Consider the following 15,009-nt stretch of genomic DNA (forward strand, 5'->3'; position numbering starts at 1 on the left):
GTAAGCAATGTTTGAACTATATTTGGTGTATGGAATAATCGTATGATTTACCTTGTTGTTTAGCATGATTCATCTGACCTTGACCTCATTTTCTTGGATCATGTTAAGTTTATGTCATAGTTGGCTACAGATGCACATTAGTTTCTCCATAGGCGGTGATGGTAACGTTTTCTTCTGTTGCTCAGTCCATATCGTTACCTTGGATATGTGTGATAGCTCGTTTCGAAGCTGAGACATTTTGACATATGTGGTTAAATTTTCGGGGTACGAAGTGAGATTACTTTTTCTGTAAATTAGCAAACCCCGAGTATCCTTTTGTGATGCGGCTCCTCATGGTAAATAATCCCATTTTTAACACAATAAGTTCTTTGAAAATGTAATACTTTAAACACATTTAAAAGAGCTGTTTAATAGGTCCATAGATTTTACACATTTATTCTGTGTTCCCCTACTTTCTAAATTAACTCAAACGGTTAAGCTCAGTCACTTGTTTATCATAGAAAAATGTCAAATATCACTGCACAGAGAATTTTTATTTACACGTGACTTTTGAGTTCCTCATTTCAAGGTACATTAGGGATGTTGTCCCAGTTGTAGTAAAGCTTTATATTTAGGACTATCAACATAATATCAATGGTTAGTAAGGAAGGCGAGAAATTTAAAAATGTGTGACATTTCAGCAATGCACTCTTGTGACAGTTAAAGTTGTGGTCAAATTTATACCAAAGTTAATCATGATGTGCCTTATGTTTTTATATTTGAAATTTATATGCCAATTTATTGTTGTCATCTCATTACCAGACAGTTATGAATGACTGAACATTAAATAATTATTATAGTGGAAATGTGGCAGGATTTTTTCCACCAGGCTATTTGAATAATAAAAAAAAAAATAGTCAGCTTTCTATGTCAACATATCTATGAGTTCCTACGATAATTCAATAACTGTGGGAAATAGTTTAATGTAGATCAGAACTAATAATATACTCAGATAGAACCTTATACTTTGCATTCAGGAAAACACATATTTGTGGAGGGAAAGAAATCTATTGTATAGATTTTTGTCTCTCAAAATTGCTAGAAGATATCTTTTATAATGTACTTTTAGAAATCTAGAAGAAAACATGGTGTCACTGAACTTGTTTTCTTGCTATGAGTAACAAGAGTGCACTCACTGAAAGGGCCGGCCTGCTTTACTTATCAAATTGTATTGGTGTTTAAAGTGTGTCATATAAAAATTTCAAAGTTGCACTTAAACTTAACTTAATCAATGATCAAAGAATGAAAATGAGTTCAAGGTCAAGGTCAGATGAACCATGCCAGGCAGTCATGTACACCTTACAATCAATCCATGTACTAAATAAACCTTTTGCCTATAGTATCTAAGAAACAAAAATAGCTATGAAAACTTAACATTGACCAATGAACCACCAAAATAAGGTCAAGGTCAGACGATACCTGCTAGACAGACATATACAGCTCAAAATCCTTCCATACAACAAATAAAGTTGACCTATTGCTTATAGTTTTACCAAAAACCAGACCAATACACAGAAACTAAACGCAGAGCAATGAAGTGCTTTAAATGAGGTTAAAGTCAAATAAACCCTGTGAGACTGACATGTACATCATAAAATATTTCCATACAGAAATTTTTAAAGTTGACTATCATAACTTTTTCGAACATGAAAAATTTCCATTTTTATCACCTCTCAATTAAATCTTTACAGTTGACACCAATACAACAAACAACAATATAACTTAGCATTTAGTAAGAATAATATGTAATTAGGTAAACTGTAGATTTTTAAGAATATGCAAGTTTATTTGAAAAAGTTACAGAAATTTTTTAAGTTGACTATCATAATTTTTTCCGACATGAAAAATTTCCATTTTTTAGTTGACACCAATATAACAAACAACCATATAACCTGGCATTTAGTAAGAATAATAGGTAATTCAGTGAACTGTAGAGTTTTAAGAATATGCAAGTTTATTTGAAAAGTTAAAGAAATTTTAAAGTTGACTGTCACAACTTTTTCCAACATGAAAAATTTCCATTTTTTTTACCTCTCAATTAAATCTTTACAGTTGACACCAAAACAACAAACGACCATGTAACCTAGCATTTAGTAAGATTGATATGTAATTAAGTAAACTGTAGAGTTTTAAGAATATGCTAGTTTATTTCAAAAAGTTACAGACATTTTTAAAGTTCATATCATAACTTTTTCTGACATGAAAAATTTCCATTTTTTTACCTCTCAATTAAATCTTTACAGTTGACACCAATATAACAAACTATTATATAACCTAGCATTTAGTAAGAATAATATGTAATAAAGTAAACTGTAGAGTTTTAAGAATATGCAAGTTTATTTGAAAAAGTTACAGAAATCTTTAAAGTTTATTGTCATACTTTTTTCTGACATGGAAATTGCAGTTTTTCCCCTACTGATGAAAAAGTTAAAATTGACCATGATACAACACACTACCAAATAACTTGAAATTTAGTTGGATCAATATATAATGTTTTGAAAAAGTAACAGAACTTTTTAAAGTTGACTATCTATTTTTGTCATAATTGAAATACTAGCAATTTTTACCTATTCATTAAATTATTTAATTTGACACCAATATAAAAACTACAAAGAAAACCACTGGCATTTGGAAAGAAAGATTAATCTGTAAAAGATTTAACTGTAGATGTTAATTAAAATCTGCAAATCAATTGTACTTCTGATTAATCTCAAATACAAAAAAAACCAATAAAACTCTGATTTCCAATGACATTGCAAACATTTAACATTGATTAGACATAAATATTGCAACCCCTTAAATGGACACATTGATCCATTGTAGTTAAAAATAAAATGATCCAGACATTGGAAACATATAAAATTGTCAGAAGTGTAGCCAACACAGATCTACTACTTTGGATGTTTCCTCTTCAATATATTTACTACATGCTCTTCTGTAGTAGAACATAATTCACCAAATTCCTCCAAAAACACACCAAGCTCCTTCCAGCATGGAAAAAGTAAAGATAATCATCAGCTATTCTGAAAAAGATAACAAAAATGAGAAATAAAGTAATACATAGTCTTGTTTTCAAATTGGTAGCATTTTTTTTTTACTTTTGTAGTCTAGGACCATGGTGTGGTGTATAACTTGATTTATTATACTTAGTACATCCAATAAAAAGCTCTTATCATATAAAACCTCATCCTGGTAGTAACCATGAACTAGTACACTTAGTGCAACCAATAAAAAAATCGAATGATATAAAACCTCATCCTGGTGGTTACTTTAATCTATTATACTAAGTACAACCAATAAAAAGCTCTTATTATAATAAACACCATCCTGGTGGTTACCTTGATCTATTACACTTAGTACAACCAATAAACAGCTCTTAATATATAAAACCTCATCCTGGTGGTTCCCTTGATCTATTATACTAAGTACAACTAATATAAAGCTCTTTTTATATAAAACCTCATTCTGGTGGTTACCTTGATCTATTATACTTAGTACATCCAATAAAAAGCTCTTATCATATAAAACCTCATCCTGGTAGTAACCATGAACTAGTTCACTTAGTGCAACCAATAAAAAAATCAAATGATATAAAACCTCATCCTGGTGGTTACTTTAATCTATTATACTAAGTACAACCAATAAAAAGCTCTTATTATAATAAACACCATCCTGGTGGTTACCTTGATCTATTACACTTAGTACAACCAATAAACAGCTCTAAATATATAAAACCTCATCCTGGTGGTTCCCTTGATCTATTATACTAAGTACAACTAATATAAAGCTCTTATTATATAAAACATCATCCTGGTGGTTACCTTGATCTATTACACTTAGTACAACCAATAAAAAGCTCTTATTATATAAAACATCATCCTGGTGGTTACCTTGATCTATTGTACTAAGTTCATCCAATAAAAAGCTCTTATTATATAAAACATCATCCTGGTGGTTACCTTGATCTATTATACTAGTAAGACCAATAAAAAGCTCTTATTATATAAACCTCATCCTGGTGGTTACCTTGATCTATTATACTAGTATGACCAATAAAAAGCTCTTATTATATAAAACATCATCCTGGTGGTTAGCTTGATCTATTATACTAGTATGACCAATAAAAAGCTCTTATTATATAAAACCTCATCCTGGTGGTTACCTTGATCTTTTAAACTTAGTACAACCAATAAAAAGCTCATAGTATATAAAACCTCATCCTGGTGGTTACCTTCATCTATTATACTAGTATGACCAATAAAAAGCTCTTATTATATAAAACCTCATCCTGGTGGTTACCTTCATCTATTATACTAGTATGACCAATAAAAAGCTCTTATTATATAAAACCTCATTCTGGTGGTTACCTTGATCCATTATACTAAGTTCGTCCAATAAAAAGCTCTTATTATATAAAACCTCATTCTGGTGGTTACCTTGATCTATTTTACTAAGTACAACCAATAAAAAGCTCTTATTATATAAAACCTCATCCTGGTGGTTACCTTCATCTATGATTCTAGTACAATCAAGAAAAAGATCATATTATATAAACCTCATTCTGGTGGTTACCTTCATCTATGATACTAAGTACAACCAATAAAAAGCTCTTATTATATAAACCTCAGCCTGGTGGTTACTTTGATTTATTATACTAAGTACAACCAATAAAAAGCTCTTATTATATAAAACCTCATTCTGGTGGTTACCTTGATCTATTTTACTAAGTACAACCAATAAAAAGCTCTTATTATATAAAACCTCATCCTGGTGGTTACCTTCATCTATGATTCTAGTACAATCAAGAAAAAGATCATATTATATAAACCTCATTCTGGTGGTTACCTTCATCTATGATACTAAGTACAACCAATAAAAAGCTCTTATTATATAAACCTCAGCCTGGTGGTTACTTTGATTTATTATACTAAGTACAACCAATAAAAAGCTCTTATTATATAAAACATCATCCTGGTGGTTACCTTGATCAATTATACTAAGTACAACCAATAAAAAGCTCTTATTATATAAACCTCATCCTGGTGGTTACCTTGATTTATTATACTAAGTACAATCAATAAAAAGCTCTTATTATATAAAACATCATCCTGGTGGTTACCTTCATCTATGATACTAAGTACAACCAATAAAAAGCTCATATTATATAAAACCTCATCCTGGTGGTAACCTTGATTTATTATACTAAGTTCATCCAATAAAAAGCTCATAGTATATAAAACCTCATCCTGGTGGTTACCTTCATCTATGATACTAGTACAACCAAGAAAAAGATCATATTATATAAAACCTCATCCTGGTGGTTACCTTGATCTATTATACTAGTATGAACAATAAAAAGCACTTATTATATAAAACCTCATCCTGGTGGTTACCTTGATCTATTATACTTAGTACAACCAAGAAAAAGATCATATTATATAAAACCTCATCCTGGTGGTTACCTTGATCTATTATACTAGTATGACCAATAAAAAGCTCTTATTATATAAAACCTCATCCTGGTGGTTACCTTGATCTATTATACTTAGTACAACCAATAAAAAGCTCATGGTATATAAAACCTCATCCTGGTGGTTACCTTCATCTATTATACTAGTATGACCAATAAAAAGCTCTTATTATATAAAACCTCATCCTGGTGGTTACCTTCATCTATTATACTAGTATGACCAATAAAAAGCTCTTATTATATAAAACCTCATTCTGGTGGTTACCTTGATCCATTATACTAAGTTCGTCCAATAAAAAGCTCTTATTATATAAAACCTCATTCTGGTGGTTACCTTGATCTATTTTACTAAGTACAACCAATAAAAAGCTCTTATTATATAAAACCTCATCCTGGTGGTTACCTTCATCTATGATTCTAGTACAATCAAGAAAAAGATCATATTATATAAACCTCATTCTGGTGGTTACCTTCATCTATGATACTAAGTACAACCAATAAAAAGCTCTTATTATATAAACCTCAGCCTGGTGGTTACTTTGATTTATTATACTAAGTACAACCAATAAAAAGCTCTTATTATATAAAACATCATCCTGTTGGTTACCTTCATTTATTATACTAAGTACAACAAATAAAAAGCTCTTATTATATAAAACCTCATCCTGGTGGTTACCTTGATCTATTATACTAGTATGACCAATAAAAAGTTCTTATTATATAAACCTCATCCTGGTGGTTACCTTGATTTATTATACTATGTACAACCAATTAAAAGCTGATATTATATAAACCTCATCCTGGTGGTTACCTTGATTTATTATACTAAGTTCATCCAATAAAAAGCTCATAGTATATAAAACCTCATCTTGGTGGTTACCTTGGTCTATTATACTAGTATGACCAATAAAAAGATAATATCATATAAAACCTCATCCTGGTGGATACCTTCATCTATTATACTAGTATGACCAATAAAAAGCTCATAGTATATAAAACCTCATCCTGGTGGTTACCTTGATCCATTATACTAGTTAGACCAATAAAAAGCTCTTATTATATAAAACATCATCCTGGTGGTTACCTTGATCCATTATACTAGTTAGACCAATAAAAAGCTCATAGTATATAAAACCTCATCCTGGTGGTTACCTTGATCTATTATACTAGTATGACCAATAAAAAGCTCATAGTATATAAAACCTCATCCTGGTGGTTACCTTGATCTATTATACTAGTATGACCAATAAAAAGCTCATAGTATATAAAACCTCATCCTGGTGGTTACCTTCATCTATTATACTAGTATGACCAATAAAAAGCTCTTATTATATAAAACCTCATCCTGGTGGTTACCTTGATCTATTATACTAGTATGACCAATAAAAAGCTCATAGTATATAAAACCTCATCCTGGTGGTTACCTTGATCTATTATACTAGTATGACCAATAAAAAGATGATAGTATATAAAACCTCATCCTGGTGGTTACCTTGATCTATTATACTAGTATGACCAATAAAAAGTTCTTATTATATAAACCTCATCCTGGTGGTTACCTTGATTTATTATACTATGTACAACCAATTAAAAGCTGATATTATATAAACCTCATCCTGGTGGTTACCTTGATTTATTATACTAAGTTCATCCAATAAAAAGCTCATAGTATATAAAACCTCATCTTGGTGGTTACCTTGGTCTATTATACTAGAATGACCAATAAAAAGATAATATCATATAAAACCTCATCCTGGTGGATACCTTGATCTATTACACTTAGTCCAACCAATAAAAAGCTCTTATTATATAAAACATCATCCTGGTGGTTACCTTGATCTATTATACTAGTAAGACCAATAAAAAACTCTTATTATATAAAACATCATCCTGGTGGTTACCTTGATCCATTATACTAGTTAGACCAATAAAAAGCTCATAGTATATAAAACCTCATCCTGGTGGTTACCTTGATCTATTATACTAGTATGACCAATAAAAAGCTCATAGTATATAAAACCTCATCCTGGTGGTTACCTTGATCTATTATACTAGTATGACCAATAAAAAGCTCATAGTATATAAAACCTCATCCTGGTGGTTACCTTCATCTATTATACTAGTATGACCAATAAAAAGCTCTTATTATATAAAACCTCATCCTGGTGGTTACCTTGATCTATTATACTAGTATGACCAATAAAAAGCTCATAGTATATAAAACATCATCCTGGTGGTTACCTTGATCTATTATACTAGTATGACCAATAAAAAGATGAAAGTATATAAAACCTCATCCTGGTGGTTACCTTGATCTATTATACTAGTATGACCAATAAAAAGTTCTTATTATATAAACCTCATCCTGGTGGTTACCTTGATTTATTATACTATGTACAACCAATTAAAAGCTGATATTATATAAACCTCATCCTGGTGGTTACCTTGATTTATTATACTAAGTTCATCCAATAAAAAGCTCATAGTATATAAAACCTCATCTTGGTGGTTACCTTGGTCTATTATACTAGTATGACCAATAAAAAGATAATATCATATAAAACCTCATCCTGGTGGATACCTTGATCTATTACACTTAGTACAACCAATAAAAAGCTCTTATTATATAAAACATCATCCTGGTGGTTACCTTGATCTATTATACTAGTAAGACCAATAAAAAACTCTTATTATATAAAACATCCTCCTGGTGGTTACCTTGATCTATTATACTAGTATGACCAATAAAAAGATCATATTATATAAAACCTCATCTTTGTGGTTACTAAGTACTTTGATCTATTATACTAGTACAACCAATTGTTAGCCAGGTGAGCTAATCTTGTGTAAAAGGTCAAGGCTTTTACAACCAAAGGTGCATTTTAATAAATGATCTACTTACCGGATTTATTATCATCAACTTTATCTTTTGAAGCTTGCTCATGGTTTTCTTTTCCTGGATTTTTATAAAAGGAGCACTTCATACATTAATCTATTCATAAGTGTGCAAAAATATTAGTAAATATTAAGTATATATATTACATATACAGTCTATAACAAAGAACAAACTTAGTTTACCTATCTTAACATTTACTACATGAATACATGCATGACCATACACTTCTTCTCTTAGTATGATGGCTTATTCTTATGAGCAAGTAAACTTAGTAACAACAAGCCTTTTTATTTTCTTGTTTAAATTGTTTTATCTATGTCATTTTGTGACTCTTTATAGTTTGTTAGATTTGTATCATGTATGGTAAGTAATAAAGTTGCTGACACCAACCACTTGTGATCTCACATGGAGAGTTGTCTCATTTGCAATCATACCAATTTTTCTTTTTATATTAAAACCTTTTTTTTTTTGGTTAACGAGGAGGTTCGTTAATTGTCAGCACTAGTTAGTATAACTTTAAATTAATTGTTGCAGCATTGGACACCATATTTTTCCTCTTATAAACAAACAATAATTGATGCAAATTCCCTTTTTTATACATAACTTTAATGTAAATCATGTGAAAAATACTACATATAAAAACATGTAATCGCAATAAGTCAATCCTAAATGTGTTATTTTATAATTACCGGTACTTGTATTTATTGCTTCTGTTTGCTTTCTTCCATCCTCCATCTAAATCAAACAACATAAGAAGATACAAAACATTGTTAATAAGAATGGATTTTTTACTGATTGACTTTAAAATACAAATGATGTTACGAACAACATTCAGCTTAAGTTTAACTGCTGATGGCATACAACTTTTATCAAAGGTACAATTTTTAATTGAGTTTCCTCATTAACACTCAATGTAAGAGTAAGACTACATTTACTTGCTACTTAACAAGGAAAGTACAATGTACATGTTAACACTGTTTAAACTCATTTCAGCTTTTGTATCAGTACATAGTAGTTGAGCTATGATATTTGAATATTTCATTGCTTACCGTAGCTTTGTGTTTAATTTGACACAAATATATAAAAGTTGACAAACTGATATTTATACTGAAAAAAATGATTCAAATCATATCAAGGTTATTTTTTAATTTATAATTACCTCACAATTACAGCTTTTAACATGTTTAAAGTACATGTACTTAGGCTAATCTGCTTTATCTGCATCTGTTTTTTTTTCCAAAACAAAATGGATGGACATGCACATTGTATCACAGGAACAAAACTGCCAATACAATTTTTCATTGTCTTCATTTTTTTTTACAGAAATGTGTAGTGTAATCCAGCAATAATGTTGGAAAAGATAAATGATGATGGTCGTTCCCGTAAACAACAAAAATACATAATTTATTCATTATTTATCAAGATCTGTCATGGATAGTTGTCATAGAAATATGACCTCCTATATATAACAGTAAAATCAACATTTATCAAAACCAGCCCTAGGTAGTTATCATGATCATATTCCAGTGGATTTTGTTCCTGAGAAAAATATAAAGATAGGAAATCAAACGAGAAATAACCACATTTATATCCCTACTGAGTTCTAAAAGAAAAAAAAAATACAGACTCAGTTTGTGAAGAACATAATAACACGCTTGTGGGGGTATTTATCTTTCACCATGGGGTTAATAAACAGATACTTATTTATTTGGCAGCATCACAGTATTAACATTCTGGTCAAGTTCCTGTTAATATAAATGATGAATTACGTAGTGAATCATAGAACTTTAAAGACTCGTTAAATTAATGCCAATGTGACAATGGCTTCAACATATTCCTTGGGTGTGGAGATTAAGATGGAATGGTGGACCACTTTATTGTACAAGGTGGAGAAGAGCCCTGTTGTTATGGGCAGTGTGTCTGAAGAGTGGTATTGCATGCCTCTACAAAAACATGTTAGCGCCCATTCACATTCTCCACCTTGTACTTTCCCACCCTTCTTGTTCGCACCCTTTTTATATTGATTTTTTGTCTAATAACTTTGTAATCAAGTTTTTGCAAGTTAATTGCTATAAATATTTTGTTTTCGATGCTTCAAATAAAAGTGAGAAGTTTTTTTTGTGCTGATAAATCTTTGGTCAGTCATGTTTAAAAAATTATTGTTTCAAAATAAAGTAAGATTCTGATGTGTTGAATAAATTTTAATCATGTTTGGTAAGTGTATTGTTATCATTTTTTTGTTGTCATCAAAGGGGCAAATTAAGTAAGCTGTTAAAAACAATTATATTTCGTGTTTGTCATTTAAATCTTCAATGTGTTACTCATACCAAGCTAAATACATGCAGTATTTACATGAAGCAATACACCTTATCGCTATTTGTCCACCATTACTGAATATCACACAGGTTCCCGATAAATTTTGACGTCATAAAACAAAATATCTGACACCACAATGGAAAAGTGATTGTTGTACATGTCAAAAGTACAAGGGGATGGATCAGGGGGGATTGACAATAAGGTGTACTTAAAACTACAATCTAATTTCCCAAATATTCAACTGGAATTCAAATTGGGTGCAAACGGACCTAGAGTGCAAACATGTCAGGTGCAAACGTGTAGGGTGCGAAATGGACCTGAGACCCTACAGAAGCAGCATGCATTACCTTATCTAGCAATTGGTTCCAATTGCTTGTTTCTACCAGGAATTAACATATATATTGACATACTGTTCTTAGTTCCTACAAACTATGAGTGTTTACAAATGGTTTATATTGTGGTGTATCAGTGGCAAATCCAGTTGAGGGTTAGGGGGTTGAAACCCTCTTTTTTGGACGATCAATGCATTTGAATGGGGACTCATAGGTGGACCCCCATCTTTGTCCTGGGTTTGGACCCCCCCCCCCCCCCCACCACCTTTTTTTTAATGGCTGGATTCGCCACTGCTAATAGCTGTCTGGCACTTTCATCCCTTTGGAACATCCCTACTTACAAGTTTTTGTATAATAAACAGTCAATTTGTCCATTATTATTGACGATTAAGCTCCTGTAATGACAGCCAAAAAAATATTGTTTACATTTTCCCACTTTCTTTTAGTAAAATAAAATAAGTCTTACAATCCCGGAAAATACAACGCTTTTTGTACCTTTAAATAAAAGATCCGTTTTTGGGGCGTTAATTTATGAAAAGAGGCGTGTCTTAAAACCTCACTGTGCGGGTTACCTCACTGTGGTGGTTAACTATTAGATTTTTCCTTTTAGGTTCTAAATAAAATCCTACATTTCCGGTTTACAGACTTTTGTCACTTGGGATATCTGTATCTGCATAGAATCATCTAGACATAAAATAAGTTTTAAACCCCAAAGAAAACAACATAATAAATATACCACGAACGTTAATTATTTTTTAGCATATTTACTAAAACATATTTTGTTTCAAAATTCATGTACATGGATTATTGCAATTCCCAGCTTTAATTCTGAAAAAAATGTCTAAATAATTATTACATCTTGAAATAAATGAAAATCTGTTTGAGCTGCTGAAGGACCCAATTAAGAAGCTATATTAGAACAAATGAACAAAATGCTTTCTTGGCGTTTCCTAGACCCTTTCTTAATATGAAAACGCAAATTATGTTTTGATAATGTTTGACAATATTTTGGTCTCAAAGCAAAAGGAAAAGATTCAGTAAAAGTCTTAAGGTTTTAGGACCAACATCTACAGACCAATATGTAGGATTAAGCAAACGTGTTATTGACATATTAGATTTATGGCAAGCCAAAGTGGACAAAAAGAGCTATTTTCTAATATTAAAAAATCATTTTCAAATATTAGAAAATCATTTTCTAATATTAAAAAATCATTTTCTAATATTAAAAAATCATTTTCTAATATTACAAAATCATTTTCTAATATTAAAAAATCATTTTCTAATATTAAAAAATCATTTTCCAATATTAGAAAATCATTTTTTAATATTAAAAAATCATTTTCTAATATTAAAAAATAAGGTACTTTTTAATATTAGAAAATGCTTTTTTAATATTAAAGAATCATTTCTTAATATTAGAAAATCCTTTTTTAATATTAGAAAATCCTTTTTTAATATTAGAAAATCATTTTCTAATATTAAAAAATCATTTTTCAAAGCGTCTGAATGAAAAGTAATAGCGTTTTATGACGTCATTGAATATAGTACGCCAAGTGACGCCACTGTACTAAAGACGGTTTATAGCCTACATGCGTATTTTGATTTGTCAACATGCGGCTAAAACTTGCATTTCCAAAGTTTATTTCTTTGATGTTGTCTCCATGGGCATTGAAACAATACACACGATATTGGTGGATATTTCATTATTTGACCATCATGATACAACCTTGTGTTCATTTTTATTTGAATATGACTGAAACTATAAACAGAATGAAAGTAGAATGGAGTATCCAAGGATCAGTCCTAGGACCCCGGTTTCTTTGTGTTTATGTAACGATATCGCCTCGTCTTAATAATATTAGTGTTAGGGTTGCAACTAGCACATTTACATATATACAATCTATATGCTGAAGGTTCACACTAAACAGCGAGACTGTATGCGGATGATGCTGTTGTCTGCTTGACCACTTCCTCGGACAATCTCAGACAACGACTGCTATGCACGAACTACAAGAAGTCCTAGATAAACTGCCGAAATGGGAAAATGCCTGAGATAGAATTTTAACGGTTCCAGCCAAATAAAAAATAGAGGTCATCATTTACAAGAGATTGTAAAGATGGCCTTTTATGTCTTTCTTTGTACATTTACATACTCAGCTACATGTTATTGTTTTATAGTTGCTTTATAAGTATTTATCTCATTATAGACACTTGTTAATAATTTTTCTAGACATAGTAAATTGAATTTGAATTGAAATAACAATTTTCTTCTCAATTTGTATTTCTTTTCAGATGTACGGGAAAAAAAAAATCTGCATAAAATGGTCCCCATAAAAAATAATTGTCTTCTTAAAACAGTCGACGGTTTCGCATCCACATCATTTATACCCTGGCTACGTCACTATAATAATATATCGCAGTATTGTTATGCGGTTGTTGTTTTATGCTTCAAGCCGAAACACCAGTTACTGCATGTGTTATTGAGATAAAGAACTGCAAGAAAAGTACTATTTGTTTTCCAAGTTTGTACAAGATGTGTCATGATGCAGTACATCATATACCTTATTTTTTTTATTAAATTGTTAGAATAATAAAGTTTTGGCCAATTTCCAATGTACATACTTTAAATGCACTTAGGTGAAATATTCAAAAGAGTTTCAATTACCAACTTTACCCTGCTTTTAAATTATGTTTTGTACTTAAGTAATTGTCCATTAACCTGGAAACCCTTTTCCCCATTTTATGCACCTTATTCCTTAACGGTTTGAGCCATAACTCCCAAAGACAATTCTTTCCTTCCCTTTGTAGTATTCCAATATCCAAAATCTAAATACATGGTTAGACTCGGCATATCAAACAACCCCAATAATTCAATTTTTGATGAAATCAAATAAAGTTCAATTTTGGACCCTTTAGATCTCACTGTGGACCAATTTGATAACCGGGCCCAAATATCATAAATCTAAATATATGGTTAGATTCAGCATATCGAAGAACCCCCTATATACAATTTTTGTTGAAATCAAACAAAGTTTAATTTTGGACCCCAATTTTGACCAACTTGAAAAGTGGGTCCATAATCAAACCAGATGCTCCGCAGGGTGCATCTTTATTCGACCGCAGAGGTCGACTTGGGGCTAGTATGGAAACAACATTCAAACTGGTTACAGCTCTGAATTTGGATTGTGATTAAATATAGTTGACACAGCATAGGTTTCTGACACAGAATAAATGTGGTAATTTGGAAATTAGTATGGCGTTCATTATCACTGAACTAGTATATATTTGTTGAGGGGCCAGCTGAAGGACGCCTCCGGGTGCGGGAATTTCTCGCTACATTGAAGACCTGTTGGTGACCTTCTGCTGTTGTTTTTTTATTTGGTCGGGTTGTTGTCTCTTTGACACATTCCCCATTTCCATTCTCAATTTTATTTAATGAACTTAAAATTGTTTTTTTTTGCTTTTAAGCAATTCAGTATGCTGTTGAATATCAATCCTTTGATATTTGAAGAAATTTTCTTTTTCATTTCTGACATCTCAGGTGCTCCGGAAGGGTAAGCAGATCGTGATCCACATAAAATGTTTTGGAGTTGAGCATGACGTCCATTTTCACTGAACTAGTACACATTTACGTTTAGGGGCAATCTGGAGATCTCCTCCGGGTGCATGTTTTTATGATGACCGGACCCATTGGTGGTCTTTATCTGTTTTCTGCATACTGTAGGGTTGTTTTCTCTTTGACACATTCCCCATTTCCATTCTCAATTACATTTGTAAAGTTTTGTCAAATAACTAATTAAAATGATGATACGCAGCTTTTTATCTCACCCTAAGTAGAGAATTAAGAAAGTTCAGGCTCCAATTATACATGCTTTTAACTCGATTTGTATGCTTGGTTCAGTGTACAGAATTATTGTGAGAAGAACATACGTTTAGTTTGTCTTTAAGAAACTGTG

General features: G+C 31.1%; 1 long non-coding RNA gene across 1 annotated transcript; it reads right to left on the reverse strand.

Moving 5' to 3' along the window:
• Positions 1-1,689: 1,689 nt before the first annotated feature.
• Positions 1,690-9,778, reverse strand: LOC134680774 (uncharacterized). Its single transcript, XR_010100505.1, has 4 exons — positions 9,565-9,778; positions 9,095-9,140; positions 8,412-8,465; positions 1,690-3,062 (listed from the first exon to the last, which is right to left on the reverse strand). It is a non-coding gene; the product is annotated as an uncharacterized LOC134680774 (long non-coding RNA).
• Positions 9,779-15,009: the final 5,231 nt, after the last annotated feature.

The sequence above is a fragment of the Mytilus trossulus genome, chromosome 8 (assembly GCF_036588685.1).
Source record: "Mytilus trossulus isolate FHL-02 chromosome 8, PNRI_Mtr1.1.1.hap1, whole genome shotgun sequence".
Taxonomy (NCBI): domain Eukaryota; kingdom Metazoa; phylum Mollusca; class Bivalvia; order Mytilida; family Mytilidae; genus Mytilus; species Mytilus trossulus.